A 17,828-nucleotide genomic window follows, 5' to 3' on the forward strand; every position below is an offset into this window, starting at 1 on the left:
CTGAGGTTTACAGATAGCTACAGAAAATCTCCTTTTATTAGCATATGATTACGAATATTAGATCCTTTTGTAGTCCTAAGCATGACTGCGTGTTCACACCTTTGTGTGATATGTGCCTCCCTCAAACCTTATTATGACCTTGGCACTTTACCTGTCTGATATGGAAAAAAAAAAACAAAAAAAGAACACTACATAAAATTTAATTTTTAATCATCTTATTTCAAAAAAGAGGTTCATTTTTTCCTTCAAGTTCCACTGACACTATTCTTCAGTTTTTCATTAGAATATCCACTGCTGTAGTGGTTCTTTTTTTTTTCTATAAGCATTTTGTACACAAAAATAATAAGAATAAACCTAATAATGAAAATTCTGAGCCAGATGTACAGATAGTTATGAATTTTGCTTTCTCATTATCATACTGTATGATATGATATATACAAACAACCATGAAGAATCAAAGATTCATGCTTGCAATTATAATCTTGCACAAAATATGAGCACTGAGTGCTGATTAAACTAGTGATGCTTTATTAAAACTTCAGGAAAATACCATGTAGGAAAAATATTTTACAACATAAGCTTTATTCATTTTTGAAGTGACCAAAAATAGATATAACGTAAATATTAAGACAACAATAAAACCAACATGCTGTAAAAATAAACAAGGTTAACAGAACATAAACTATGTCAACTATTCACATATATATCTGATATATTTCTCTAACTGAACTCTTTACAGCTGAAGATATTTATGTGAAAACAAGATCATCATTTCTAGACGTCTGCTGCTTACTTACCACCTACAATAATTTTCCAAATAGAACAAATCACTGTTGGCTTAAATATCTCTAATTTCTCAGGAAAAGGATTTGGCTATGCAAGGGTACAATTGGCAATGGTATGGTATCTTGGGGTGAAAGGAAAAAGTTAAGCCATTCTTGAGTATACCCTGAGAAATACAAAAACTAAATTTGAAGTACTGGCAAAAACAATTAACCAAGAATATTTTAGAATCATTCAAGAGCTTTTAAGAGATCAGAGGGTATCCAAATTATGCCTTCAGTGTGTATTTACCGGTATTAACCTGTGTTTCATGCTTTAGCAATGAGGGGTATGAGCTAATTATAACTTGAGCACCAAAACATAAGCACAAGGAAAAAAAAGGAACTTGATGACCCCAATATACTTTTTAGTTCCATAAAATTGTCTACATATTATGAAAATATTTAAAAATCTATTTTCTTTTTTAAAATTATGCTGTACTTTGGTGAATGGTAGACGGTAAGAATCATGAGTTAAAATATTAACTAAACATTTTAAAGGACCTATTTATTCTCTGTGTGAGTAGCTCACTTTACATGAGAAAGCCCTAAGGGGTAGTGAGGAAGAGGCAGAGTGCAGCATGGTAAAGAAGAGAGAGAGGAGGAAACAGGCAGTCTAACAGATCTCTGATGTAAGAACAGTGCCCTTGGGTATCATTAAGCTTCTTCATTCTCATTTTCTTTTACATCACCAAAACAGAGACAACAAAACCTGATGTGTCCACCCCTGAACCCACCCTATCCACACCAGAAATTTTCTAAGGTTTAAATGGCAGATCCAAAAATGTCCTCATCAAATATAACATTTTAAGAAATTAAATTGATTTATCATGAGCTTTTCCCCCAAGTAAATAGTATTAATACTAATTCAAAAGAGAAATGTGATACCAAAATCAAATGCTTTTTTTCTTTCTCTTGCAACTAGACTATATTTACTACAGACCCCAGGTGCTTAGGATATAGTAGGCACTTAAAAAAATTAATAAATGAAGGAATGTACAAATGCATCTCTTGTGTTACCTAGACTAAAATCTGCTATACAGCTTAAGAATTAATAATATTACTTAAATATTCCCAAAGTAGACCCTTGGCAGAATTTTCTACATTGGAATTACAATTCTAACCTTCAATAGGTGCAAGGTTTTTCCAGGGAAAGAAAACCTGCTACAAAATACAAAGAAGTACCATTATGGCTAACAGACTCATAGTCTGGTCAGCCATATTTCCCACAGACATGACTAAATTTAAGACTGATATTACTTTGCCATTATTAAATTCTCTGTTAAAAAAAAAAGTGTCAAGCAGAACTATTGCCCATGATAAAGTATATCCAAAGAAATACTGTACAGGCTAGGGAAAAAACAACAACAGTAAATTGTTCATTAACTTACTATTACACAACTAGTTTTCAAGAAGTATGATCTCATTTCTTATATTTATATTAATTAATATGCAGAGACTTAAAGAACTAAAATACAAAGGTGAATTGCCTCCATTGAAGAATCAGGAGCAGCAGTGACACTTTCCTTTCTGACTCCCTCATCACCCACAGAAGCCCGTGAGCAATCTGTTGGATTTTTCTGTAGAGCATAGTTTCAAAACCATCGCCTTTTACAATCCTTTTTACTCAATCTTGTAGGAACTGGCTTTCTAATTGATGGGCAACTTTGATGAGGTTTAACTATTTCTCAGCATCTCCTAGAGATCTGTTTGAATAATCCAGGACACACTTATTTATAAACTTTTGCCATTTTTAATAAATAGAATGCTTTTTAATATTTGGGGGGCATAATCACTCAGGCAGTGAAGACAGGCATGAAACATTTCACAAGAAAAAGAAACCAGTGCACAACATTCTGCATGCTAATGCCTAAAAGTGATCAATGGACCAAATATTAAGAACCTTCTCTTGGTTGGTGTGCCTGGGTGGCTCAGTCAGTTAAGCACCAGACTTAGGCTCAGGTCATGATCTAATGATCAGTAAGTTTGAGACCCACCTAGGGTTCTGCATTGACAGCACGGAGCCTGCTTAGGATTCTCTCTCCCTCTCTCTCTTGCTCTCTGCCCCTTTCCCTCCCTTAAAATAAACTTAAAACAAACAAACAAACAAACACTTTGCTTCACTTTCCTCCTTCCATGTTAGGGGTCAGAAAACTATGGCCCTCACAACAAATCAAGGTTCCTTTGGTCTTTACCATGTGTCACTGGTACATGGCCAATCATTCATTTACAGTTTATCCATGGTTACTTTTGTTAGAATGGTGGAGATGAGCATCCACAAACCCCCATATCTTCTTTTTTCTTTTTTAAGAAAAATATTGTATAACAATTTATAAAATAAAATATTTTGACACCAAGGCTTTAATTATACAATTTCTTAAATATTTAACCAATACTCAACACTTGGAATTTATTCAAAACACCAAGAACCAGCTTTTATATATTTTTCTTCTCTAATTTATGTAAATGAGTAAAAAAAAAAATGGACCCTAAATGAGCAAAAAGCTGTACAGAAATTTTGATTTATTTTCTTACAAAGACTAACAAATCTAAAATATTAAACATAAGAGATTTAAGTGAGCTATGTAAATATGAATATTAAAATATTTCATTTTAAAGGGCATAGCAAAAAGGCATCATATATTCAACCATCCACTATAATTCTTATCTTTCCCAGGCTAGTAATTATCAGAGTGCTAGAAAGATTATTTATTTAACTACATTTCAAATTCCTTGATGAGAAAAACCCCAAAGCATTTGTATGCATAATTTTAGACAAGCCTGGATCTTCTGCTGAGTACAAAATATGCACATACTCAATTTAAATACAGGACCATGCTTATTATGAAAAGGTTTCTAATTTCAAGAATAAAGTTCTATATTGCATTAAAGAAATTATATAGTACAAAAAAGACTTTATTCATTGATATGCTGGTAATTTAAATATAAATTATAATAAAACTATTGATTTTGAGGTAGGCATGGAAAAACAATTGTTCGAAAATAGTCCCCATATCTTAAGGAAAGTACTCTGTGATAAGAGTTTTCCACGTTTATATTCATACACTATATTTTAAATTTCTTTGGCTATCTTCCTAACCTACTCAAAATGCACCACCTACATTATAAGTATAGGTCTGTAATAAATCTCTTGAGAATAATGCATAATTCAAAACCCTGTCCTGTGTTAAATTCTAATGAGGTTTTAAGTACTTTTCGATTTTAGCACATTAATGCATTATAAAATCACCAGAGCAAAGAGTAATCAATCTCAACCCTAGTTCACCTATAACTTAGTTTCTTCCTCCTCAGACAAGAATTGTCGTAAGGTTCCACCAAGATGATTTAAAAATGAGTAACAATTGCTTGAAATAGACCAAGAAAAACTATAGTAAGTATTTGTCATCAGGTAGGCTTGACAGTTTTATACTCTACTTGAACCTCATGGTTAAAAAGTTAAGTTGGGAAGAATATCAGATATTCTTTATGTTCTAATTGGCTGAGTTACTAAATACAAAGCACCGAGAACAGCATGTGCCATCTATGTCAAGCAGTTTACAAACTCCACACCAGGACCATCAGAACCATGATTGCATTTCCATCGTAGAAATGAAAACACAAACAAAAAAACTCACCCATATGTAATCTTCTCTGGGAGTAAAGTACTTGAAGGTCAAAGTGATTTGAAATGCATGCTTCAGGGTATTTAGAGGGTAAAACTTTCCATTATTCAGGAAAGATTTTATCAAAGACATCCAGAGAATTAAAGACTTCTCTTATGCAACAATTCTGAGACACAAGTCAATAAAAACACAAGTCCCAGAAAAGTGTAGCACAGAAAGCTATGAACATGCATAAAATCCATTTAAGCTAGGGGTTAAGTAGGATGTTAAGTGTTCACAGAAGCAAGTTCCTAACTGAAGAGAAAAGTACAAATAAGGTCACTGGATGTGCAACTTACCTCCAAAAGAAATCCTTGAATGATGAACATTTAATTCTGGTTGAAGTCATATTTACGTAAAGTCTATTTCTCTCTGACAGAGGAATGAATGAAAAACTATGGTTTCCTTAGTCATGTGCAAAGCACTAATGTACCTATCATCATTGTCTCTTTTTTTTTTATTTTTTTTAATGTTTATTTATTTTTGAGACAGAGAGAGACAGAGCATGAACAGGGGAGGGGCAGAGAGAGAGGGAGACACAGAATCTAAAATGGGCTCCAGGCTCTGAGCTGTCAGCACAGAGCCTGACGTGGGGCCTGAACTCACGGACCGTGAGATCATGACCTGAGCCAAAGTCGGACGCTTGACTGACTGAGCCTCCCAGGTGCCCCTCATCATTGTCTCTTAATAGCAGCCCAACACAGTAACAATGGTATGAACAATGGAATCTACAGATGTAGTCAGGTATTTTCGCTGTGGGATGTAGAACAGTTTTCAGAAAAGACATTACTGGAGGAACCACCTATGAAACTATCCCAGCAACTCCTAAGAGGCAATGAATACCTAAATTATAGTGGTCACATTAGGAATAAAAAAAGGAAGTGGGAAATGCCAGAAATATAGAACTAGAATTCAGAACACTTAGCTACTGACTCTAGAACATGGAGGAATAATTAGGATTCTTGGTGGCATTCAAGTAACTAGAAGAACAATGGCTCTCCTAACAAACAGGGAGTCAAGAAAATATATTTCGGATTCCTTACCTATAAAATTGGAATAAATACTACCTCAGGGACATGCCTTGGCAATTAAAGAGATAAAGCCTGACTGCTAACCAATGGAGCACACAGTATCAGGCCTTCAACACTTTGGCCTCTATTGTCTAAATAGAACTGATGGACCTTGGAAAACACAACTATGATAAAGTTTGCAACCAAGGGGAAGCTGATTCATGCAGCTGATTTATGGTCACAGTAAACTTTACAATTTCTTATCTAAGTCTTCCACAAAACTATGACATGATTTTAGACCTAAATATAATTATTAGCATGCATTCATAAAATAAATGATGTCACGCATAATTTTTACTAGAGTCACCACAAACACTTTGAAAAGAGGCAAGTTAAGATCAACGGGATATAATGACGACGATAATAGTACTAACAATAAGTAAATTTTTTAAAGTTATGCAATTAAAGATATTAAGAATTATTTCTGAAATCCCTAGTCCCATAGAAACCTTTATAAACCTCTGTGGTTCTCTACCTGCAAAATGAAAGAAGAAAATAAAGGAATTTCAATTGATTGTAAAGGTGCAGTAACTCCCTCCACTGCCATGTTCCAACCATAAACTCCTGAGGCCTTAGTTTCCTTACATGTAAGTTTCTGCATGAAGGCAGTTTCCAAACAACGTTAAACAACATGTACTGTATGATCTGTGACAAAAGGGCATCGTAGTCTGCTAAGTGTGGGAACTGCTGGGTTAAACTGGCTTCTTTGCTGCCTGAGTACTGAGAGCATCTTATAAGTCAATATAAATAATCAGTTTCCATGAGTATTATACAGTAACATAATTTTGCCAATTAATTTCACCATGCAGTCATTAACTTTGGCGGGCTGGGGGGGGGTGGTGCAGAGGAGAAAATACTGAAAACCCATGCCTTAGATTATTTCACATGAGTCTCTAATATATTATGTCATTTGAGCCTCACAACCAGAAAGTAGGCCACAAAAGGGTCCAAAGAGAGAGAAAAGGAAATTTAAATTCAAAGAGATAAAGCAAGCAGCAAGTAGTGAGATTTATCTTTACCTGTACTAAATCTCAGTCCAGCAATATCGTTTTATTAACGGAGACAAAATTTCTGATCTCAGGAAGAGTATCAACCTGGAAGTGGGAGAAACTAATGTCTCTTCCAAATAAGATATTCTATTCCACTGTATACAACAGCCACAGTGCAGTTTACTGGCTAACTTTGAAAGATTTAAGCTTTTGGAAACACACTTTATAACTTAAGCCTAAATGGGAAGGCCCTCGGTGTTATGGAAGCACGTACCAAGTGAAATGTTTGATATCCCTGGAACTTTCTGTGATACCTAAGTTCAAATTTCTCTTGGGAGAGACTAATGGCTGGAAAACCAAGGCAAAAAGAAGTTTTTTAAAGATAAGTAATATTTCTGAAAGGACAATCAGCTGCTACCTCTTCACTGACAACCTTCATGAGAGGCTCTTTAAAATTCTTGAGAAATTACTAACTGCACATTTGCTCTAAGAGTCCAAATGTATTTTGCACATGGTTCATTTTAAGTTGCAGAAACATATATAGTCCTCTATTCAATCCCTTATACAGGAGACCTGGCCCCAATACCAAAACTTTTCCTGGGAAAGCTCATTATGGTACCATTTGTAACCCAGAGAAAATGATTCTTATTTTGTTAAAGCACACATCCCCACACACAGACATGTACACAAAGATACACATACTTCATTATGAATATTAGAAACTTTAAGAAAATAAGGATTAAGGAAATCTTTTCACCAATGTCATGACATATAAAACATGATTCCTCAGATTTGAGGTACTTTATTATACTGTCAATATCCAAATAATATGTGTGCCAGCATATTTTTATAATTCTGCATTATATTTAAAAATACGTACATCCCCTTTTAAAAATCCCTAAATCATGCCAATGAGCTTCATGTGGTTAGATTCAAATTGTTGCTTCACCAGCAAATATTAAAAAAAAAAGTACTCTAAGGCTCACACTTATTCTAAACAAATCATGATTTTAAACTATGATATTAAATTCTAATATATTTTAATTAATTTTTATTTATTTATTTAGAGAGAGAGAGAGAGAGAGAGAGAAAGAGAGAATGAGCATGAGCACACAAGCAGGGAAAGGGTAGAGAGAGGAAGAGAAAGAATCCCAAGCAGGCTCCATGCTGTCAGCACAGAGTCCAACTTGGAGCTTGAGATCATGACCTGAGCCAAAATCAAAAGTCGAACACTTAACCAAATGAGCCACCCAGGAACCTCTTAAATTCTATTAATTTTGACATTTTATTCTCCAACTTCTTGTTGTCACTAATATGGATTTTGTTTCAAGCATTTTCTAACAGTAACCTGTAAATGTTCCTTACCACTATTAAATATTTATGTATTAGTTTTCTGTTTGTTGCCGTAATAAATTACCACAAATTCAGTACCTTAGAACAATATAAATTTATTATCTTAGGTATCTTCTAGAAATTACCCATATTCTTTGGCTTGTAGCCTCCTTCCGTCTTCAAAGCCAGCAATAGCTGGTCACATCTTTCTCGCTTCACATCACTGAGCCTTTTGCCTTCGTCTTCCACTTTTAAGTACCCTTGTGAATACATTGGGCCAACTCAGATGATGCAGGATTGTCTGCCTATTTAAAGCCAACTGATTAGCAACCTTATTTGCATCTGCAACCTTACTTTTCTTTTGCCATGTAAGGTAACATATTTGCAGGTTCCAGGAGTTAGGGCATGGACATTTTGGGGGGGGGGGTGCCCTATTCTTACTAAGTTGGCTAAAGCTTATATTTTATATGCTGTCGATCAGTATCTATGCTTATCATCAAATGCATTCCTCTCTAAAGAATATTTAGTAAACGCCTCAAATAACAAATAGCACATACTTTATACTAAAAAATTGAAGACAAAAGCCTTAAGCAAGAGTATCTCATACATAACTTATCATTTTTGAACTTTTAATAGAACCTAATCAACTTTACATTCATCACTTTTGAAATCATAAAACTGGGATGATGTCACAAGTGACAGCCTCACCCTCTCACATCAAGAGGCAAGCCCCTAGCTTTTGGAAAAGCACTCACCTGACGCATGCCACATGCCTCTCATCCACCTCCTTATCAACCTCCAAGGAGTCATCTTTTGAATCAAACCTTCCATCAGTAGCATGATGTAAGTATGTGCGATTACAACATGCCCTAACTTTGTAACCACACATGCTTCCATTCTTCTGTGCATGCGTGTCTTCTGCCAAGCATGGCTTTCATATGACTGATGCTATTTACGTAGTAGTTGCTTACTTATCTATGTTCAAGAATTAAACAACAGAACTTGCCATCCAAAAACAGTAAAACATGAATTTCCCCTACCTAAACCCAGTTATACTCTAAGCTCTTTGATGGTGGGAACACATCTGCCTTATTTTAGTGCCTTTTACCTATCCCAGCACATAGTACAGTTCCAAAAAGTATTGTTCAAAGAATAAATGAAGGCACAGTACCAAGTATCTCAAGCTTTCTACCATTTTTTGTCATTACTTGTCTAACAAAATCTATTACTCTCAGTATAAGTTTTGCTTTAGTTAAAAATCCAACAGTAAAATCTGTGATACAATTATGTATTATCTGCAAGGCTTGCCATACCCTTAATTATCTGCAAGGCTTGCCAATTATCTGCAAGGCTTGTCATACCCTTAATTAACACAATGATTATTTAGTTCCTGCCCTCATTCTTGTAACTGTGGTCTTTCAGATTTTTTTTAATGTTTTTATTTTATTTGAGAGAGAAAGAGAGACAGAGCATGAGCAGGGAAGGGGCAGAGAGAGATGGAGACACAGAATCTGAAGTAGGCTCCAGCCTATGAGCTGTGAGCACAGAGCCCAACGTGGGGCTCGAACTTGTGAACCACAAGATCAAGACCTTAGCCAAAGTCCAAATCTCAAGCGACTGAGCTATCCAGGCACCGCTTAGATTTTCAATGTTAGGCATTTGATATTGGTATCTATTCCATAAAGCATTTCTCAATCCCCTTGAGCAGAATGATCTGTCTCTTCTAGCCCTTAAACTATCTATTCCACCTGCTACTTGCACTATCTCATGTGGCACTTATTTATACACACATTGCATCTCCCCCAGTACAATTTCTTATATAACTCCTTTGAAGTTATCTTTACACACACACAACACTTTCAGCAGAGTTGGACATACATGCTTTTTTCTCTTCAAAATATATTCTCCAGAAAACTTGGGAAGGCTATGTTTTCCACTCTGAAACTGTAATTCTCATTTTCATTAAAAGTAATTCTTTTCTCTTTATCAACAATGAAATATTTATGAATTCCTGGCTAATACAAAATATTTAGAGTGTGATTACAAAGTAAAACCAGGGCACAATGGATAAATATACAGAAATTATTATTCTGCAAATAAATAATATTCATTTCAATTATCTCTGTATACTAACAAAAATTATAAAACAAAAAGTTCCCCTACAAGGGGCATTATTATAATGTTTTTCCTAATGATATTAGTGATGACAGTCATATGCAGCAATCATTATACAGTTGATCCTTGGACAATATGGGGGTTATGAGCGCTTAACTCTCATGTACTTGAAAATCTGTGCATAACTTTGGACTCCCCCAAAACTTTAATAGCCTACTGTTGACCAGAAGGCTGACCTATAACATTAACAGTCGATTAACACATACTTTGTAGGTCACATTATACACTATATTCTTACAATAAAGGAAGGTAGAAAAAATATTAAGAAAACTTTAGAAAGAAATACATTTACAGTACGGTACTGTATCTATTGAAAAAATCTGCATATAAGTGGATCCACACAGTTCAAACCCATGCTGTTCAAGGGTGAGCTGTATTAACAATAATTTAATCCCATCACACTTTCCATCATAAGGGAAGAGAGCAAAGGCAGAAAATAGTTGTAAATAGAATTCAAAATCAACTGCAAGATATGCATCTCATATGCAAATCTCTAAGTCTTTCTGTAAAGCTTATAAAGGCGTATTCTGTAATATTCTATGGTATTAATATAAAAACAGCATAAAAATTTGGTATGTACGTGATAGTAGGGGGTGGCCTTTCTTCGAGAGTGTTTGAATCTAAAAAAACTTAAATTAGAAGACAATAGACGTATGGCCCAGATTAAGTAGACTGTGTCGCAGAGAATGTGGCTACTTGCCCAATGAAGTAGGATTTGATCTGCGAATGACTGTCAGCTCTCATTTCTAACCCTTTGTAAAAAGTAATGACACTGTTGCCTCAGGAGAGGGCAATCATGCAAACCTGTGTGTATGAACAAGTTGTTTTGTTTTGTTTTGTTTTTTCTCAATTTTCTTGCCAACTAGTATTTCAAAAATGTTTGTTAAGGCTTTCTTAAATAAACAAGTCTGCCAAATACAATAAAAACCTACCTGATATGCTACAGTGAAACAAGTGGATAAGCAACGACTATAACCACAAGGTTTCAGTTCATGCAGGAGAAAACAATTTTAAGTGGTAAACAAAAATAAGGCGTTTCGGTAAAGTTTCTGAAACATCTTAATGCACCATTTGGGCTTGAAACAATTTATATCCAGAAAAATGAATATTGCGTGTTAAGGATCAGTAAAGCCTCAAGTTTAATTTTAAAGTTAACTATTTGCGGGAGATACTAGGAAGATGGCGGCGTAGGAGGACGCTGGGCTCACCGCGCGTCCTGCTGATCACTTAGATTCCACCTACACCTGCCTAAATAACCCAGAAAACCGCCAGAGGATTAGCAGAACAGAGTCACCGGACCCAAGTGCAGACGAGAGGCCCACGGAAGAGGGTAGGAAGGGCGGCGAGGCGGTGCGCGCTCCACGGACTGGCGGGAGGGAGCCGGGGCGGAGGGGCGGCTCGCCGGCCAAGCAGAGCCCCCGAGTCCGGCTTGCAAAAGCGGAGGGGCCTGACGGACTGTGTTCCGACAGCAAGCGCGACTTAGCGTCTGGGAGGTCATAAGTTAACAGCTCTGCTCAGAAAGCGGGAAGGCTGGAGGACAAAGGGAGGGTGAGCTGCGGAGCCCCCGGACGACAGAGCTCAGTTTGGCGGGGAACAAAGGCGCTCTCCAGCGCCATCTCCCCCGCCCATCCCCCAGCCAAAATCCCAAAGGGAACCGGCTCCGGCCAGGGAGATTGCTCGCTCCGCGCGAACACCCAACTCTGTGCTTCTGCGGAGCCAAACCTCCGGCAGCGATCTGACTCCCTCCGGCTGCACAGGGCCCCTCCTGAAGTGGATCACCTAAGGAGAAGCGAGCTAAGCCTGCCCCCCCTGCCGCCTTGCACCTTGCCTTCCCACCCCAGCTAATACGCCAGATCCCCAGCATCACAAGCCTGGCAGTGTGCAAGTAGCCCAGACGGGCCACGCCACCCCACAGTGAATCCCGCCCCTAGGAGAGGGGAAGAGAAGGCACACACCAGTCTGACTGTGGCCCCAGCGGTGGGCTGGGGGCAGACATCAGGTCGGACTGCGGCCCCGCCCACCAACTCCAGTTATACACCACAGCACAGGGGAAGTGCCCTGCAGGCCCTCACCACACCAGGGACTATCCAAAATGACCAAGCGGAAGAATTCCCCCCAGAAGAATCTCCAGGAAATAACAACAGCTAATGAGCTGATCAAAAAGGATTTAAATAATATAACAGAAAGTGAATTTAGAATAATAGTCATAAAATTAATCGCTGGGCTGGAAAACAGCATACAGGACAGCAGAGAATCTCTTGCTACAGACATCAGGGGACTAATGAACAGGCACGAGGAGCTGAAAAACGCTTTAAAGGAAATGGAAAACAAAATGCAAACCACCACAGCTCGGATGGAAGAGGCAGAGGAGAGAATAGGTGAACTAGAAGATAAAGTTATGGAAAAAGAGGAAGCTGAGAAAAAGAGAGATAAAAAAATCCAGGAGTATGAGGGGAAAATTAGAGAACTAAGTGATACACTAAAAAGAAATAATTTACGCATAATTGGTATCCCAGAGGAGGAAGAGAGAGGGAAAGGTGCTGAAGGGGTACTTGAAGAAATTATAGCTGAGAACTTCCCTGAACTGGGGAAGGAAAAAGGCATTGAAATCCAAGAGGCACAGAGAACTCCCTTCAGACGTAACTTGAATCGATCTTCTGCACGACATATCATAGTGAAACTGGCAAAATACAAGGATAAAGAGAAAATTCTGAAAGCAGCAAGGGGTAAACGTGCCCTCACATATAAAGGGAGACCTATAAGACTCGTGACTGATCTCTCTTTTGAAACTTGGCAGGCCAGAAAGAATTGGCACGAGATTTTCAGGGTGCTAGACAGCAAAAATATGCAGCCAAGAATCCTTTATCCAGCAAGTCTGTCATTTAGAATAGAAGGAGAGATAAAGGTCTTCCCAAACAAACAAAAACTGAAGGAATTTGTCACCACGAAACCAGCCCTACAAGAGATCCTAAGGGGGACCCTGTGAGACAAAGTACCAGAGACATCACTACAAGCATAAAACATACAGACATCACAATGACTCTAAACCCGTATCTTTCTATAATAACACTGAATGTAAATGGATTAAATGCGCCAACCAAAAGACATAGGGTATCAGAATGGATAAAAAAACAAGACCCATCTATTTGCTGTCTACAAGAGACTCATTTTAGACCTGAGGACACCTTTAGATTGAGAGTGAGGGGATGGAGAACTATTTATCATGCTACTGGAAGCCAGAAGAAAGCTGGAGTAGCCATACTTATATCAGACAAACTAGACTTTAAATTAAAGGCTGTAACAAGAGATGAAGAAGGACATTATATAATAGTTACAGGGTCTATCCATCAGGAAGAGCTAACAATTATAAATGTCTATGCGCCGAATACCGGAGCCCCCAAATATATAAAACAATTACTCATAAACAGAAGCAACCTTATTGATAAGAATGTGGTAATTGCTGGGGACTTTAACACCCCACTTACAGAAATGGATAGATCATCTAGACACACGGTCAATAAAGAAACAAGGGCCCTGAATGAGACACTGGATCAGATGGACTTGACAGATATATTTAGAACTCTGCATCCCAAAGCAACAGAATATACTTTCTTCTCGAGTGCACATGGAACATTCTCCAAGATAGATCATATACTGGGTCACAAATCAGCCCTTCATAAGTTTACAAGAATTGAAATTATACCATGCATACTTTCAGACCACAATGCTATGAAGCTTGAAGTCAACCACAGGAAAAAGTCTGGAAAACCTCCAAAAGCATGGAGGTTAAAGAACACCCTACTCACGAATGAGTGGGTCAACCAGGCAATTAGAGAAGAAATCAAAAAATATATGGAAACAAACGAAAATGAAAATACAACAATCCAAACGCTTTGGGACGCAGCGAAGGCAGTCCTGAGAGGAAAATACATCGCAATCCAGGCCTATCTCAAGAAACAAGAAAAATCCCAAATACAAAATCTAACAGCACACCTAAAGGAAATAGAAGCAGAACAGCAAAGGCAGCCTAAACCCAGCAGAAGAAGAGAAATAATAAAGATCAGAGCAGAAATAAACAATATAGAATCTAAAAAAACTGTAGAGCAGATCAACGAAACCAAGAGTTGGTTTTTTGAAAAAATAAACAAAATTGACAAACCTCTAGCCAGGCTTCTCAGAAAGAAAAGGGAGATGACCCAAATAGATAAAATCATGAATGAAAATGGAATTATTACAACCAATCCCTCAGAGATACAAACAATTAGCACGGAATACTATGAAAAATTATATGCCAACAAATTGGACAACCTGGAAGAAATGGACAAATTCCTGAACACCCACACTCTTCCAAAACTCAATCAGGAGGAAATAGAAAGCTTGAACAGACCCATCACCAGCGAAGAAATTGAATCGGTTATCAAAAATCTCCCAACAAATAAGAGTCCAGGACCAGATGGCTTCCCAGGGGAGTTCTACCAGACGTTTAAAGCAGAGATAATACCTATCCTTCTCAAGCTATTCCAAGAAATAGAAAGGGAAGGAAAACTTCCAGACTCATTCTATGAAGCCAGTATTACTTTGATTCCTAAACCAGACAGAGACCCAGTAAAAAAAGAGAACTACAGGCCAATATCCCTGATGAATATGGATGCCAAAATTCTCAATAAGATACTAGCAAATCGAATTCAACAGCATATAAAAAGAATTATTCACCATGATCAAGTGGGATTCATTCCTGGGATGCAGGGCTGGTTCAACATTCGCAAATCAATCAACGTGATACATCACATTAACAAAAAAAAAGAGAAGAACCATATGATCCTGTCAATCGATGCAGAAAAGGCCTTTGACAAAATCCAGCACCCTTTCTTAATAAAAACCCTTGAGAAAGTCGGGATAGAAGGAACATACTTAAAGATCATAAAAGCCATTTATGAAAAGCCCACAGCTAACATCATCCTCAACGGGGAAAAACTGAGAGCTTTTTCCCTGAGATCAGGAACACGACAGGGATGCCCACTCTCACCGTTGTTATTTAACATAGTGCTGGAAGTTCTAGCATCAGCAATCAGACAACAAAAGGAAATCAAAGGCATCAAAATTGGCAAAGATGAAGTCAAGCTTTCGCTTTTTGCAGATGACATGATATTATACATGGAAAATCCGATAGACTCCACCAAAAGTCTGCTAGAACTGATACATGAATTCAGCAAAGTTGCAGGATACAAAATCAATGTACAGAAATCAGTTGCATTCTTATACACTAACAATGAAGCAACAGAAAGACAAATAAAGAAACTGATCCCATTCACAATTGCACCAAAAAGCATAAAATACCTAGGAATAAATCTAACCAAAGATGTAAAGGATCTGTATGCTGAAAACTATAGAAAGCTTATGAAGGTAATTGAAGAAGATTTAAAGAAATGGAAAGACATTCCCTGCTCATGGATTGGAAAAATAAATATTGTCAAAATGTCAATACTACCCAAAGCTATCTACACATTCAATGCAATCCCAATCAAAATTGCACCAGCATTCTTCTCGAAACTAGAACAAGCAATCCTAAAATTCATATGGAACCACAAAAGGCCCCGAATAGCCAAAGGAATTTTGAAGAAGAAGACCAAAGCAGGAGGCATCACAATCCCAGACTTCAGCCTCTACTACAAAGCTGTCATCATCAAGACAGCATGGTATTGGCACAAAAACAGACACACAGACCAATGGAATAGAATAGAAACCCCAGAACTAGACCCACAAACATATGGCCAACTCATCTTTGACAAAGCAGGAAAGAACATCCAATGGAAAAAAGACAGCCTCTTTAACAAATGGTGCTGGGAGAACTGGACAGCAACATGCAGAAGGTTGAAACTAGACCACTTTCTCACACCATTTACAAAAATAAACTCAAAATGGATAAAGGACCTAAATGTGAGACAGGAAACCATCAGAACCTTAGAGGAGAAAGCAGGAAAAGACCTCTCTGACCTCAGCCGTAGCAATCTCTTACTCGACACATCCCCAAAGGCAAGGGAATTAAAAGCAAAAGTGAATTACTGGGACCTTATGAAGATAAAAAGCTTCTGCACAGCAAAGGAAACAACCAACAAAACTAAAAGACAACCAACGGAATGGGAAAAGATATTTGCAAATGACATATCGGACAAAGGGCTAGTATCTAAAATCTATAAAGAGCTCACCAAACTCCACACCCGAAAAACAAATAACCCAGTGAAGAAATGGGCAGAAAACATGAATAGACACTTCTCTAAAGAAGACATCCAGATGGCCAACAGGCACATGAAAAGATGTTCAGCGTCGCTCCTTATCAGGGAAATACAAATCAAAACCACACTCAGGTATCACCTCACGCCAGTCAGAGTGGCCAAAATGAACAAATCAGGAGACTATAGATGCTGGAGAGGATGTGGAGAAACGGGAACCCTCTTGCACTGTTGGTGGGAATGCAAATTGGTGCAGCCGCTCTGGAAAGCAGTGTGGAGGTTCCTCAGAAAATTAAAAATAGACCTACCCTATGACCCAGCAATAGCACTGCTAGGAATCTACCCAAGGGATACAGGAGTACTGATGCATAGGGGCACTTGTACCCCAATGTTCATAGCAGCACTCTCAACAATAGCCAAATTATGGAAAGAGCCTAAATGTCCATCAACTGATGAATGGATAAAGAAATTGTGGTTTATATACACAATGGAATACTACGTGGCAATGAGAAAAAATGAAATATGGCCTTTTGTAGCAACGTGGATGGAACTGGAGAGTGTGATGCTAAGTGAAATAAGCCATACAGAGAAAGACAGATACCATATGGTTTCACTCTTATGTGGATCCTGAGAAACTCAACAGGAACCCATGGGGGAGGGGAAGGGAGAAAAAAAAAAAGAGGTTAGAGTGGGAGAGAGCCAAAGCATAAGAGACTGTTAAAAACTGAGAACAAACTGAGGGTTGATGGGGGGTGGGAGGGAGGGGCGGGTGGGTGATGGGTATTGAGGAGGGCACCTTTTGGGATGAGCACTGGGTGTTGTATGGAAACCAATTTGTCAATAAACTTCATAAAAAAAAAAAAAAAAAAGTTAACTATTTGCAAGTTTGAAAATATCTTTTTTGTTTTTTACTTTATCTTCAGAAAGAAAGAAAAGTATCCTCTAAGCAGCCTATTATCATAAACAGTATTTTGTAAGCATCATTATAAGTGTGATATTAAGTAAAGAGAAATCCATAGCAAACACAAACCAGAATTTCATCTATGCACAACAAAATTGGATTTTAGAACAAACATGGGCTTTAAAAAAAGTCAGGTCTACATATGGTTTGTTTCACCACGTAGTCACGAACAAAGCCATTGGTGATGTGGAAGTAACTGAGTTGACTCAGATTCACCTGGGATGAATTCCAGGGTTAAAAAAACACACAGGCCTCAAATGGCATCACCTGTGCTAGGTCAAGTCCCCAAACCAGGGCTTAATACCTAACCTATTTGTAATCTCAGCCTCCCTGAGAAACTAGTCCTGGTCAGTCAGGATTTTTCTGGTCAGCACCGATGAGGTAATCTGTCACAGGCGCCCTCTCCGTTCCCTAAAGGATGATGAAGCAATCCACCTAGTAAAACCCTTTTCTCTTCCTCTCAGGGAAGGTGACCTTGCCTGAAACAATCGTTGTTTTGCTAACTGTCCCATCCAATCCTACCCATAAAATCCCTCCATTTCCACAATTCCTAGGAGCTACCCTTTCCTAGACTGGATGCTGTTGATT

The 17,828-nt window shown here is 37.8% G+C and overlaps 1 protein-coding gene and 1 non-coding gene across 2 annotated transcripts in view; one reads left to right on the forward strand and one right to left on the reverse strand.

The window, feature by feature from the left end:
- Positions 1–17,828, reverse strand: part of CRPPA (CDP-L-ribitol pyrophosphorylase A) — a 332,224-nt gene that overhangs the window by 39,879 nt on the left and 274,517 nt on the right. The gene's annotated exons all lie outside the window — the stretch shown is intronic.
- LOC124525265 (small nucleolar RNA U13) lies at positions 62–161 on the forward strand. The gene has a single exon (XR_006965472.1). It is a non-coding gene; the product is annotated as a small nucleolar RNA U13 (small nucleolar RNA).

Source organism: Lynx rufus, unplaced genomic scaffold, assembly GCF_022079265.1.
Source record: "Lynx rufus isolate CCGP_SWC_20201006 ecotype Redwood Valley unplaced genomic scaffold, mLynRuf1.p SCAF_4, whole genome shotgun sequence".
NCBI classification, from domain to species: Eukaryota; Metazoa; Chordata; class Mammalia; order Carnivora; family Felidae; genus Lynx; species Lynx rufus.